Genomic DNA, 12,294 nt, shown 5'->3' with positions numbered 1-12,294 from the left:
TGTTTGAATATGATCCACTTATGAAATATGAAAGAAAAAAACATGACACTTATGGCTGAAATATGAAAGAAAAATGAAAGTAAAAAAAATATTTCTTTCCAATTGTTCTCCAGATAGAAGTAGGTTACTTATTATTATTATTATTATTACTATTATACTCTTATTTCATAGAGTGACTTTCATATTCCTAAAATATACTTTAGATTAAATAGTAGTTTATACACATTCAATATAAATTAGCATTCAAGTAATAAAAAAACATAGCGGAACATTAAAAAAATATAGTTGCGTACTGTAGTTATGAACAATGAGCTCATTTTTTATGATTACTACTAATTATATTAACACAATCTACATATGAGCAATGTTGTTATTTTTGTTGCTATAATTAAAGATCTATTAAAAAATATGAAGCAGTACTGGAATTATTACATTAAATGTAGTTTATAATATTGTACAAAACAGGTTCAAAACATGCCATTAAAGATATTATTTTGCTATTAACTGACTTTACGCAACAATTTTAGTTGACTAGTACAATGACGCGCATTATATTTTAAGATGAAATCTTAAGTTAAGTTAGTGATTCACTTTATCCGCTGCCAGATTATCTAAATTTTCCCGTCTTAAATTCCGACTCCCCATAAAAAACAAACCACCAAAAAAAGTAGCAAATCTTCATAAGACTCACCATTATTCTGCCCGAGTCGTCGTGGGCGGGTGGCAAATGGGGTTATCCATGAGTCAAAAGCAGGCAAACGGAGGGTCTTTGTGTCCGGGACAGAAAGAAGAAGAAGAAAAATGAAAATGTCAGTACGTAGTTGTAGCCTTTAACTTTTTTGGTGGTCAGAACGTTCCTCGGCCGCCGCCGCCTGCGCAGCGTGTTTGCTTTGGCCCGAGCGGGGAAGTCGCGTTAAGTAAGTAAATGCAGGCACTTATGAGGTTGGCTCCTCCCACCTCCCTCCTTTACTCCCTCCTTGACTCCCCCCACTCTTCATTCTTCCCCTTTCTTTGCTCTTCCATCTTCGTTAGCCATCTCCGTTTGCTTAAAAGCTCTCGGGGATCTTTCTTTGTCTTCACGCGAGCTTTCGGGGCAGAAAGATTTTTTTTTTTTCAGTAGAAAAGCTGCCAGAATGGAGCAAAGTTGAAACTAAATGATGTAAAGTTTATGCTTTTGAAATCTTGAGCAAAAGTGGGAGAAAGAAAAAAAGACATACAGTTGTACCTCTACTTACGAATTTAGTAAGTAGTGGTGTACTTTATATGTAAATTCTCTCATTCCTTCCAAGGTCCTCACACAACTACCAACTAAATCCTTTAAAATTGGTCAAATTGTCCCAATTTTTGTGTGAAAGATGAGAGGAAACACACAAAAATGAGAGAAAATTAGAAGGAAATGATTTAATAATGTCTAAAATTAAATAACCCTAACCTTTGTCTTTCTTGCTAATACAACCGAGAAAATTCCCAAATACGGAATGAAATAAAGTTCTTAATCTAATCTAATGTAATCTAATGAAATGTAATCTAGTGTAAAGTAATCTAATGTAAGGTAATCTAAAGTAAGGTAATCTAATGTAAAGTAATCTAGTGTAATGTGATTTAATGTAAGGCAACCTAATGTAAGGTAATCTAATGTAATGTCATCTAATGTAATGTAATCTAATGTAATCTAATGTAATGTAATCTAATCTAACCAAACTGGGCCCTCCAGAAAAGGTAAATGACATGTTATATTACTATATATTACACTATGTTAATTTCCTATTTCTAAAATAGAAATTATTTCAATATTTAGCTATATAGGGCTGTAAATTCTACATTTAGCAAGAAAACACCCTTTTAAATACTGTATTTTACTTTTTAATTTGCTACAATGTTCACAATTCACCATAAAAGCTCAATGTCCTTTAATTTTCTATATTTTAAATGATATATATTTATCCATGGGTTTCTTCTTCTTACCCCCCAAAATATGCCTATTTATCGGGTCTTTACCACCCCCTATAGGCCCGGAGTGTACACGCTTGGTCCGCATGAGAGTTGTCAATAAAGGTGACTTGATTTATTATTTGATTGATTGTTCGTTGGATTTGCATTTAGCGTTAATGTTTAGCGTGTATGAGCCTGGAGCTAACCACCTGGACGCCATTGGGGGGGGGGGGGGGGGGGGGGATGTCAAACACGTTTGGAGGTTAGCAAAACAGGTCGTGCTCACCCACATTTGACAAGTCCGTCATCATTTTTGCCGGTCACTTTCCAGTGGACGCCGCCATTGTCTCGCTGTGGATTTTGTAAGACGAGATGTAGAAGGGGACGACAACAGGAAGGCCCAACGCTCGCCACCTGTAGCGGTAGAAGAAGAGGAAGAGGGAATAAATGAGGCCTGCGGAAATCCTGGCGAAAGATTATCTTGGTTATTTTGGAAGGATCAGCAAAAACTGCAAAAAAAACGGACAGCTCGCAAAAGTTTGTTAAATTGCATCTGCTGGTTTTTGACTCATTGTTTTTTTCACTTAATTCTGCACTGACTAATGCAAAAAACACCGAAAAATGTCAAGGCTCCGCCCAGTGCTCATAGATATCTTTGCACATATCTTAATTTGCTTGTATGTTGGGGCACTTGTATGTCAAGGTATTACTGTGTTACTTACGGTAAGTACAATTAGTACTAAATTTTCTGGACAATAAGTAGCATTTGCCAAAAAAGAAGCATAATTAAGAAGGAAAACAAACATATATAAGGCGCACTGGAGTATAAGTCGCATTTTTGGGCGTAAATTTATTACATATTAAGAGTTATAAAGATAACTAGCAAAAAAACATGCTAACAAGTTAACAAAAGTATTATTTTCCCTCCAAATCACTAAATCCAGTGATTGGTCTCACTTTGAAACAACTCCCCCAACTTGGGTGGTAGATAATGTCATATATAAGTCGCACCCCTGGCCAAATTTTGGACGAAAACAGCGATTTATACGAAAAATATGTAAGTTAAATTGTTTCAAAAAGGATTACAAAAATGCTATCCTTGGTTTTGTCCATCTAAAATGATTCTGCAACGTTTTAAGTTTGTTATTATTTGAACTCATGAATCAATCAAAAAAGGCCGTGGTTTCTGCAGAAGGAAAATGTCACATGACACTTCTCATAAAGTGAAAAGGTTGAAAGCATAAATTTTACACCCAACGCCATGACGCCACTTTGCGAAAACACGTTGACGACACCATGACCGTGCCACTGGCGGGTTAAAAGGTCACGGCAAAATAAGATCAGCGGGCGTTTAATAACACGTCGCCGTCATCACGGGAAATCCGCTGACGTGTTTTCCAGAAGCGTTGCGTTGACCGCCGCCAAAGCGGGGAAGGTAGCGCCGCCGCCGCCGCCACCCAGACGTCCGAAGGAGAAATAAAAGCCGCCATTGTCTGGCTCTTCCTGCGATCGGCCATCTGTCTATCGTCCCGCCAGCTGGCTCACGCTCAAAGTTGGCCTTTGTGAGAGGGTCGCGGGTTTGATGCCGAGCGTTTTGTGACCCGGTCACGGAATTGTTAGCGGGCCTAGCGCCAAAACCGGTGATGGGAAGTTAACGTTAGCGGGAGTGCGTTAGCATGAGTGCGTTAGCATGAGTGCGTTAGCATGAGTGCGTTAGCATGAGTGCGTTAGCATGAGTGCGTTAGCATGAGTGCGTTAGCATGAGTGCGTTAGCATGAGTGCGTTAGCATGAGTGCGTTAGCATGAGTGCGTTAGCATGAGCACGTTAGTGTGAAAAAAATGACTTCAGCACCCCCACAAACCTTGTGAGCATAAATGGTTCAGAAAATGAATGAATGTCCACTTTCAAAATGGTAGGTCGTGATGGGTGTATTAATATTTAATATACTTCAGAAATATTGTTCAATGCCAACAAATATTATCAATAAAAATTGGCATGGTAAATTAAAATACAATAAAAAAAATGGAGAAATTATAGATAAAAAAAACCTTTTTTTTTCTAAATAATGAAAAAAATGGAGTAAATTTATTAAACATAAAATGAAAATGTAAGAAACTTTTTAAAAATGGTTTAAAAGAGAAAAAATAAGAACCTCACTAAAGCCATATTATTATATTAAAATTTATTATTATATTATAATTTATTAAACCATTAATTCATTTAAAAAAAACGTTTTAAAGTTTTTCCCCTTTATTTTCTTAACTACCCTCAATTTCAAAACTAAAAAAATATTTATATTTTCTATTCTTCAATGTAACTTTAATATAACTATTTTATTGACTTATGCCAATGCTTTTTAAGCTATTTTATTAAAATCAAAACAATTAATCGTCCATATCAAGCAACTAAATGACCGAATTAGACATCCTAAACAGCCCCAACATAGCTCATAACAAGAAAATTTGTATCTGTTATTCCATTTTCTGCAAGTTAATAAAGCACCAAATTGATCTATTACAGCATTAAAACGCCCCCAAATGGAAGTATTTCCTCTCCTGTCCAAATATGAGCAAAAGCAAGAAATCCACGGCTCATATTTTACAACCTTATTGCTTCTGGAACATAAATAGACGTGCAGCCCCCCGCGTTTTGGAGAATGTGGGAATGATTGCCTTAATTTCATAAAGCGCACCGTTAAAAAAAAAAAAACACAAAAAATAACCCCGCCCACTCCCCCAAAAAATCCGGTTGTAAGGTCAGCTCTGCGCCATCTGGTTTGGCCATCGCCGCGGCTTTAATGGGCGGCTAATAAAAGTTCAATTTGAGAGAAATTACAACAGATGTTGGGGGCTCCAAACACGTCGTCGGGGTGAAACCTCAGCCCGCGGGAGCCCGGCTTTGATATACGGCGCAATATGACTAACGCTTTCTCCGCTTTTGTACCCCGAGACGGAGATAGTAAAACGTAGCGGAATCGAACTCTGTTGGCCCTCTTGACCACCGTGTCAAAAGGTTTTGAAGAAAAATACAAACTGGAAAACAAATGTTACGTTAAGATACAGTATTTTCTCGCATATTAGTTGACTCCACGTATAAGCCACGCCCTTAAAATCGTTGAATTTGACAATTTCTCTCGTATAAGCCGCCCCCTGATTCATATTTTGGACCGCCATATTGATGGTTTTAATAGGGAGTACAAATGTGTAAGCATATTTTCTCACAAATAAGCCCCCTCTGCGTAAAAGCCCTTAAAATTCTCTTAAAATCATTGATTTTGACAATTTCTCTCGTATAAGCCGCCCCCTGATTCAAAATTTTTAACCTCCATGTTCGTGGTTTTAATAGGGAGTACAAATGTGTTACTTTGAAGGGAAAATCTTGGGGGAAATTATCACGTTATACTGTATAAATCGATTGGTAGATTCCACATACCTAAAAAGATGTTTCCAGCATGTAGACAAATTGGAAAAGGAGGTCAGGTGAGCAGTACAACCAGGAAGTGTGTCCGTAGCGGTCTTGTTAGGTAAGATGGCAGCGCCCTGAGTGATAAATGGAAGGCAAAAGTGAGTTTTTTTCACAATATATGTAAAATACGATTTTTTTTTTACTTGAATTTCATTCATAAACATCAAAATAAAAATAAGTTAAGTGTTTTACCTGTTTTATTTCTCTCTATTTTGAAACAAATGACCGTATTGGCCGCATCAATTTACGTTATGGCGTTTTGTGTATGTCAAGTCTAATTTTATATTAGATTAGATTACAACCTGTATTTGGGAGATTTCATTGTCACAGTAGCAAAAGGGTGAGAATACAGACACAGAAAAAGACATTTTAGACATAAATAGATAGGTAATAAATAAGTTAATAAATAAATAGGCCCGTTGCTGATATACATATACACATACATACATATACATAGATACACATACATTAACATAGATACACACTGTATTTTCACGACTATAAGGCGCACCCTCAATGAATGACTTTTTCTCCATATATAAGGCGAACTGTCTATTTTGGAGAAAATTGAAGACTTTTGAGTGCGCCTTATAGTGGTGAAAATACGGTAATTGCTATTGACTTCCAGGTATGAAGTACTCACTACTACACAGTCACCTCTAGAGCCAGCCATTGTTGCTGTTTTGGATTTTTTTTGTATAAAACTTGCAGTGGAGGAGGAGCTATATGATGGAAGATGTTGTAAAGTAAGATGGCATCTGCATATTTAACAGTATTGTTTAACTTCAGGTGTTTGTGTTTTTTTAATATCCGACAGTGGTGGTTTTTCGTTTTTGGTTTTAAGTTTTTTCCATATATAAGGCGCACTGGATTATAAGGCGCCCTGTCTATTTTGGAGAAAATTGAAGACTTTAAGTGCGCCTTATAGTCGTGAAAATACGGTAAGTGCAAAAACCAATAAAAAAAAAATATATACGTAGACAGAGATTGATGACACACCTAATGATAACCGGATGAAAATAGTTATTGGGTGTGAACCAAAGGTCATGTTATCATTAGACATGCAGTCATTTTTTGGTTGTACTATGTGCAAGTCACCCGTCAGGTTGGCCTGGCCATCCGTGAGAAAAGACTCCTCCACACGTTTCCCATCCACCGCGGCAAGTGTAACGCGGGGGCGATGGACTCTCCAAAAGGAATGTTTACTGCGGAAATATCCAATTGAGCATCCTCGGGGCAGCTAGCGATATGTTTCTGCGCGTTTTCTCATGTACGTACGCCGCAAAGTAAGAGTCTACCTGTGTGAACCTTGGGAAGACAAATCGTTTCAAGTACACACGCTGTGTGACTCATTGGATTTGATGCTCAAGCTTTGCTGTTGAGGGGAAATCCAACTCTGAGTGTATAGTTTTAGTCAAAGTGGTGGTGCGGACTTTCTGTTTTAGGAAGAAATTAAAATGAAGAGTATAGATATATTATATTTCCTGATTTTCCCACTTTTAAATCAATAATTGTCATTTTTTAATCCATTTTTTCTGTTTTTAGTTCAAAAATCATTTTGTAAAATCTAAAAATATATTTAAAAAAAGCTAAAATAAACATTGTTTTAGATCTACAAAAAAACGGAATATTCAGGGATTTTAATCCATTTTTTTAATCCATTTATTAAAAAAAATCTAAATATGATTTATATTAAATTTCCTGATTTTCCCCCTTTAAACCAATAATTGTCATTTTTAATCAAAATTTTCTGTGTTTTTAGTTCAAAAATCATTTTGTAAAATCTAAAAACATTTTTAAAAAAAGATCAAATAAACATTGTTTTAGATCTATAAAAAACGAAATATTCAGGGCTTTTAATCTAGTTCTTTTAATACATTTATAAGAAAAAAAAATCTAAATATCATATCTAAAATGGCCCACATGAAATCGAGTTGACGTTAAAGCGGCTCACGAACCAACCCGAGTCTGCTGCCACCCTTGTGGTAGCAGATGAAACGTTTACTGGCACTTTGTGTCATTTTATCTGGAAAAATGGGCCCATTTATGGGCTGTCTGGAGCGCCATTGACATCGCCGGGTGATTGATCGAATGCAAAATAAAGCAAAAAACCTCAGCCGGACTGCCTTAACCCGCATGATGGATGAGCTCCTGGGAGAATTTCTGCCTTGTGAAAACCCCCCAAAAAAAGCGACACGCCAAAACACACTAGGCTTCCTGCGCTCAGTTTTCCCGAGGTGAGCGATAAGTTCACTGGCGGGGGGGCGGGTTTTTTTGTCAGGGGCCGCGTTTCCAAGATCGAGAGCGACCGCGTTCGCCGACAAAGACGAGGTGTGTCGGGAAGATCGGGTTTCTCGGATTGGCGGGTCGGGGTGAAATACCTGGGCGACAACAAGGGCGATTGTTTTGTTGACAATGCGGCTTGTTTTTTGGTGACGGGTGGGCCGGATGGCGTCCTTGGCTGGGGGTGCCGAAACTCCCGGGATGGGTTTGCCCCTGAAAAGGAAAAAAAAATCATGGTTATTTTTTTTTTTTGTCAATTTTTTTTTCTTCAAAATTTGACAAAATATTGAAATTCAATTTTAATCGACTGTTTTTTTTAGTGAGTATCGTGATAATATTGAATTAATCGAAACTCCTTGGATGGGTTTGCCCCTGAAAAGGAAAAATATCATGGTTATTTTTTTTGTTTTTAAAAGATTTTTTCTTTCAAAATATTGAAATTCAATTTTAATCGACTGTTTTTTTTTTGTGAGTTTTGTGATAATATTGAATTAATCAAAACTCCTTGGACGGGTTTCCCCCTGAAAAGGAAAAAAAAATGTTATTTTTTTTTTTTCAGCAATTTTTTTTTCTTCAAAATTTGACAAAATATTGAAATTCAATTTTAATCGAGTTTTTTTTAGTGACTATCGTGATAATATTGAATTAATCTAAACTCCTTGGACGAGTTTGCCCCTGAGAGGAAAAATATCATGGTTATTTTTTTTGTTTAAAAAAAAAAAATCCAAATTTTGGCAAAATATTGAAATTCAATTTTAATCCACTGTTTTTTTTTGTGAGTATCCTGAAAATATTGGATGAATCTGTCTCTTTCAAAACTATTGACAGTAACAGAGTGTAAAAATAAATAAAAAATGAAAAGAAAATATTTCATTATTTTCCCTATCTAATTAACTGGCTTACATATTGAACATTTTTATTTTGACCCTTTTTTAAATTACAAAGTAGCAAGAGGAGGAAAGGGGAGTGGCTTCCGTTTGCAAGTTTTAGTATGAATTTTCACATTTTTATGAACTTAAAAAAATTTACAACAAAAAAATGTCCCACAGATAAAAAAACTGAAAATCGTGAAACCGCGATAATCGAGGGATTACTGTAATCAACTTTTCCAATGGGAAATACAATGATAATATTTTCCTTACTTACGAACTACCACAACAAATACAAAAAACACTTGTATGTACTGTATGGCTGCAAAAATAATGTTCAAAAAACCTTTGTATAAAGTAAAACAGCTTTTCTAAAACAAACCATAAACAATAAGGGTTAAAACCAAGTCTTAATGACCAATCGAATGGATTGCTTTGGCCATTTTGGGGCCATCTGTTGGACGTGGGTCGATGGATGGACCGGCCCCGTTGGCCGACCCGCCCTTGACCTTTGAACTCCCAGGCCTCTCACCCGAGGCCGTGGAGGGTGACCCGTGGAAATCAATTATTTGGATGGAAACGACGTAAGCCGATAGCCGGAGAGGAAGGCAGACGGATGGCGGGGACCCGGTTAAAAGCCGCCCCACGTGGCTTTGGGGACGTCTTATCGTCTTCATTTCTCTAAAGAAAAAGTTTAATGATCGGTGTTATGGATGACAAGGGTTCTGCGGGGTGCTGGAGCCAACTATTAGCAGTAAGTAAGGGATCCCCCCAGAATTGGTTTCCAGCCAATCATGAAGCACAATGAGACAAACAACCTAAGGAAGAATTTAGCATACAATTAGCCTAGCATGGATGTTTTGGGGATGTGGGAGGAAACCAGAGTACCCATAGAAACCCACACAGGCATGGGGAGAACATTAAAAACTTCATACAGGGAGGTTATGACCCACTGGGGATTTAACCCTCGAATTTAGAACTGTGAGGCAGACATTTTAACCACTACACCCAAAAAAAATGAAAAAAAGTTGCAGTTTATAATGTAACAGTATTTCTAGCCGTACTTAATGTTTAGGCTGTTATTTTCTGAGTTTATTTGAAGTTTATTTTCTGCAAAACTTGTTTTTTTTACCACAATGACCAAAAAATATACAATTTTAATTATAACGTTATTTCTAGCCGTACTCCACATTTAGGCTGTTATTTTCTAAGATTATATCTATTCTATTTTCAGCAAAACGTAGTTGTTTTTTACCGTAATGACCCAAAAAAGTACAATTCCCTTTTTAATACAACTAATAATAATAATCAGAATCTGAATTTCATCTTTAACAGTTCCAACAACCAAAAAAATACCATAAATTTTAGCATTTTCCGGAATGTAGACATCCAATCGAAAAATTCAGACCCTAACTTTTTAAAAAAACAACAACAACAACAACAACAACAACGACAGTACCAAAATAAAGCAACGTTTTCAAATCCCAGTTTACACCAACGAAACTCCCCCAGGGTTTTCCCTTCTCATTTTTTTGCCTTTTTTTCACAACACAAAAAAAACCTAAAAGGGAGGGGCCTAGAAAAGGGGGAGTAGGTGACCTTTTCGGGATTATCCACCTGATGCCTGGGGTGTCGGAGCCAGTCAGTGAATGGTGTTGCGCTACAGGTGAAGGCCTGTGTGTGTGTGTGTGTGTGTGTGTGTGTGTGTGTGTGTGTGTGTATGTGTGTGTGTGTGTGTGTGTGTGTGTGTGGCATGGGAAGGCTTATCAAGAATGGCGTGTTCATTTCCTTTCCACATTTGGCGTTTGCTTGCTGGCTCCAGGCGTCAGATTTTCACGCCGGCCTCACCTTGTTGTCTCAAAGTGTGTGAAAACTCCGCCCACCGAGTGGAGAAAACGCAAAAAGGAGGAGCCACATTTGACAAGGTTTCATTGCAGTCTTACAAATACTTTTTGGATGATTTTAGAAGTAGTTGAGTGATGTGAAAAGTTGAGGAAAGGGTTAATTTGGGTTATTAGTGAGGTTTTAGAAGGGAAAGATTAGTTGGCGTAATGCAAAAAATAAACTACTTTAAGCCAGGTGCATTTTTTTTGGTGTAAAGCTACAAAAAATATGTAGTTTTTTGGCGCATTTTGATTAACTTGTGAAATAGGAAAACTTCATACATTCATTAAAAGTAATATAAATTTAGAAGATTAATTTTAAGCAATACATTACTATACTAAATGTTCAAAACAAACTAGTTTGAAATAACTTGTTGCATATATTAAAATAAAAATAGTCACTTCTAAGCAAAAAATTATGGAATTTAAATGTTTTAAAAAGATTTATTCACTTATAACAAGCAACTAATCAATTTTATTCAAATTTTCATTTCGGGGAATGTAGATTTAAGAAATAAAAACTTAATTATGGTGTTCAAAATGTGGAAGGATAGCAGGTATGATAGTATAAAAAAATAATAATATGCCATTAATTTTTATGTTTTTTTTCTTTCAAAACTGAAAATAAATTTGGAATTGGAGTACAATTTGCGACAAATTAATGGTAATTTTTGCTTTTAAATAAAAAAAGATACAAAACTCCTAAATTATAAAAATCTGGAAAAAATGCCCCAAAAAAACCATTATCAAATAATAATCCTTCTTCTAATAAAATATAAAATGGCGGATTGACAAGAATAAAATTGCGAGTGAAAGTTTCTGAGGTGAGAGTTGATTCCTCATTCTGTGTCAAACCAAATTTTACACTAATGGAACATTTTCTTCTAAAAATGGCAAAGTCGTCCAAAAAAAAAGTGAGTCATGTTTATCTGGTAAAATGCCGGTGGCAGTTTGAAGGGGGAGGAGTCTAAAATGTTTCAAACATTTCATCGATGCCCAAGAACGCCCTGGTTAAAAGCTTTACTTGTCGGATAATTAAGTAGCGACATGTTTTGTCGATAATGTGCACGTGCATTATTGATGGTCCCGACTTCATTCATAATTAATCAACGCCATTAAGCGTCTCCATTTACGCGAGGCTTTTCATTCCGCCGCGGCCTTTAAACAATTTAAAAGTGGGTGAACGTCGGGATTTGCCAGCAAGACGGACGGGAATGTGAGGTTCAAAAAAAAAGTCTTATAGTCAAATATCCCCCCCGCTCGTATGTTTGGCGGTGTGCCAATCATCTTGTTCCAATTAGACGCGGTTGCGCGCTTGCGTTCCAGCGTCAAACATGCTCGTAAACATGCTAGCTGATCAAAATCACCACTTAACGACGGAGATGCCTCCATCCAAAAAATCACTTTTTTTTAGAACTAAACTGGATCCAGTTTAGATATTTATACCCATGACAGAACTGGATCCAGTTTAGACATTAGTAGACAGGACAGAACTGGATCCAGTTTAGACATTTGTACCCACAACAGAATTGGCTCCAGTTTAGATGTTTGTAATCATTACAAAACTGAATCCAGTTTAGACATTTGTATCCGTGACAGAACTGGATCCACTTTAGACATTTGTACCGATTACAGAACTGGATCCTGTTTAAACATTTGTAACCGTTACAAAACTGAATCCAGTTTAGACTTTTGTACCCATGACAAAACTGGATCCAGTTTAGAAATGCGTACCCATGACAGAACTGAATCCAGTTTAGACATTTGTAACCATTACATAACTGGTTTCAGTTTAGAAATGTGTACCCATGACAGAACTGGATCAAGTTTAGACATTTGTACCATGACAGAACTGGATCCA

The 12,294-nt window shown here is 36.6% G+C and overlaps 1 protein-coding gene across 3 annotated transcripts in view; it reads right to left on the bottom strand.

The window, feature by feature from the left end:
- Positions 1-12,294, bottom strand: part of eya2 (EYA transcriptional coactivator and phosphatase 2) — a 42,168-nt gene that overhangs the window by 21,083 nt on the left and 8,791 nt on the right. The window contains exons 2-5 of one of the 3 annotated variants that reach the window (XM_077727060.1): positions 7,780-7,894; positions 5,366-5,472; positions 2,219-2,346; positions 692-767 (exon numbers count right to left, since the gene is read on the bottom strand). The gene's annotated coding sequence lies outside the window, so the exon portion shown is untranslated. Of the gene's footprint in view, positions 1-691; positions 935-2,218; positions 2,347-5,365; positions 5,473-7,779; positions 7,895-12,294 lie in introns of those variants that run through there. The other 2 variants (XM_077727062.1, XM_077727061.1) reach the window with 2 other exon arrangements.

Source organism: Stigmatopora nigra, chromosome 10, assembly GCF_051989575.1.
Source record: "Stigmatopora nigra isolate UIUO_SnigA chromosome 10, RoL_Snig_1.1, whole genome shotgun sequence".
NCBI classification, from domain to species: domain Eukaryota; kingdom Metazoa; phylum Chordata; class Actinopteri; order Syngnathiformes; family Syngnathidae; genus Stigmatopora; species Stigmatopora nigra.
The sequence above is the reverse complement of the archived record's forward strand: the minus strand, read 5'-3'. Positions and strand labels throughout refer to the sequence as shown.